Genomic DNA, 2,511 nt, shown 5'->3' with positions numbered 1-2,511 from the left:
GGGAGGGCGTAAATGGCAAATATTTGAGGGGCAAAAGGCTAATTTTTCCTTCATCTAAGCCCTTAAAACAAAATTTTCTTCAGACTTTTGACCAAAGCAGGGGGCCAGTGCCCCCCCCCCCACTTGGCGGGCCCCAACATAGCTCCGCCGGTGTCTCTAGGGCTCGAAGCTAGTAGAAAAATCCCAGGATCATCATGTTACTTCCGTCCGATGAACGAATGTCTTAACCGCTCCAAATTCCCTATGAAGTCCAACATCCCTGACAAGTAATTTACTTGTAATTTTGCTGAATAAGCATATGCTTCAGGGACCAAAACATCTACCCTGAAAGGCTAGACAATATAGAAAATAATTCCATCTCTTGGAAAAAGAGTCTCCGCTAGTAAATGATTATACGGACGTGTTTAATAATATAGCCAGTTGTTGGCTATATGATGTTGACACATTATCTGCAACCAAGTTTATAGCCGACTAGATATATACTACTTTATTGATATATAACCCATCTCACTCTCACAAGGTTTCTAGGAGCACATGTTGCAGTTGGCTGTTAGCCCACTTTTTTTCTCTTTCTCCTCTTCTCTCTCCTTCAACTCAGCAAGAATATATTATTTAAATCTTACAGCTCGTCTACATCACCTTATTATGCATGCTCTGCTGTAACTCAGTAGCTCAAATAGAAATAAGAGTCGTATATTTACTTGCATCTCATGGTATTAGGAAAAAACACAACATGCCTGCGAAAAAAAGAAACAACACAATAGCTTATCACACTACAATTACATCTGTTTAAATACTAGAACATGCACGTTGCTATGGGGACTGGATATAGACTGAGTATTTCATACAAGTGCTAGGGGGGGAAGTTTGTAAGGGTATCTTCAACACTTACCCGTAAATTTGCTCCGGCATTCGTCCGCGGACAGAGGGGCATTCCACAGACACGGATGTCGGAGCCAGCCATCCAACGATGCCTGCATGCATTTTGTCGGTACCATGACCATTGGGTTCACGAAACCAACTACGCACGAGGCCATGGTCTTCTCCTCTTGTGGAGAATAATTGGAGAAACGCTCCAGCAACGGTGTATTTACATGGATGAAAATGACATCCAAGCATCATCACGTGTAATTTTGTATTTACACATTGCTCTGTCAACTACGTATATATTTTGTGGCTACGAGCAGGCTGAAAATATGTGCCTTCAGTTTGGGGGATTAGCTTGTAGGTGTCTTCATCCTTCATTACCGCGGACAAGAAAAACTAATTGGTCGTATGCAAGATGGGAACTTTTCATGTCAATACACAACCAAGTAACATCAAATAATCATGTGTCAATAAACAACCAAGTAAATCGTTTGCCTCCTTTTTAAAAGAAATAAATCAGTTGTTTCGTGCCCTGCACTGATGAAATTCATATACCTCCAACACACTGAAGAATAGTGCAGCAATTTCAGAAAACAAGTTTTGAAGATTATGTGAAAGTCATGCTAACATCCTGGAGCGTGTGGAAACAACAAAATGTTACTCTTCTCGAATCCTCATCTTCAACAGCTCACAAAACATGATATGTGCACTTCTAACATGGAGTAGCAGCGATATGGGAGTAGTAGTTTTTCCTGTTCTCAGCAACCTCCTATACAGTTATATATACTTGGTTTGTGTGATAGTCTAGTATCAAGTGTATGTATTTTGAAACAGGCTTTTGCACAACTTTATAAATAATACAGAGTGATGAGAAAATACATTTTCCATATTTGTGATTTGTTTCAAATTCATGAACATTTTATATGTTTTAATGTAAAAAAAATAGTCTATCTGGATCTAGTTTTTTCCACGAACCATGAGATACTTGTTGAGTGGCACGCGAAGGAGCGATGTTCTTTCTTTTGGGATGAAGAGCTAAAGGTCAAGCGGCCGAGTGAAGCAACGTTAATGAAATGTGTGGCCCATCCAACGTCCGTGTGAGCGTTAGTGCGCCAACCAGAGCGATCATTATTTGACGCGCGCAAGCGTCCAGCTGTTGTGCTTCACAGTGACTATTTCTCGCATTCAGCGAGACGTTCTGATGTTTCGTTGAAGCATTTTCATTTATCGGCCCGGCCCATAAACGCACAGCTGAAATAAAATAGAGAAGGGAAAAAGGGAGTTGCAGGGTTCGAACCCCGGTCAAAAGGAATATCACAAGCGCTGTTAGCGACTACGGCCACATCCAGTATGTGATAACTAGTCAGGGTGAGACGCACTTGAGGAGGATGGAGGCGGTTTTTCCACCGGTTTTCCTTTTTTTCTATTTCCTGTTTTTGTTTTTTACAGGGATTTCTTCGGGTTTTTCTTTCTGGTTTTACTAGTATTTATCTTTTATTTTTTTTATTTTTTCCTTCAGTTTTTTATTTCTTTCTCGGTTTTTCACTAGGATTTTTCTTTAATTCCTTTTTCTTTGTTTTATCTTTGGTTTTGTTTGTTTCTTTCTCGTTTTTCAACAGTTATCTTTGTTTACACTCAGGTCTC

This window comes from Triticum dicoccoides, chromosome 6B, assembly GCF_002162155.2.
Source record: "Triticum dicoccoides isolate Atlit2015 ecotype Zavitan chromosome 6B, WEW_v2.0, whole genome shotgun sequence".
NCBI classification, from domain to species: domain Eukaryota; kingdom Viridiplantae; phylum Streptophyta; class Magnoliopsida; order Poales; family Poaceae; genus Triticum; species Triticum dicoccoides.
Note: the sequence above shows the minus strand (reverse complement) of the source record.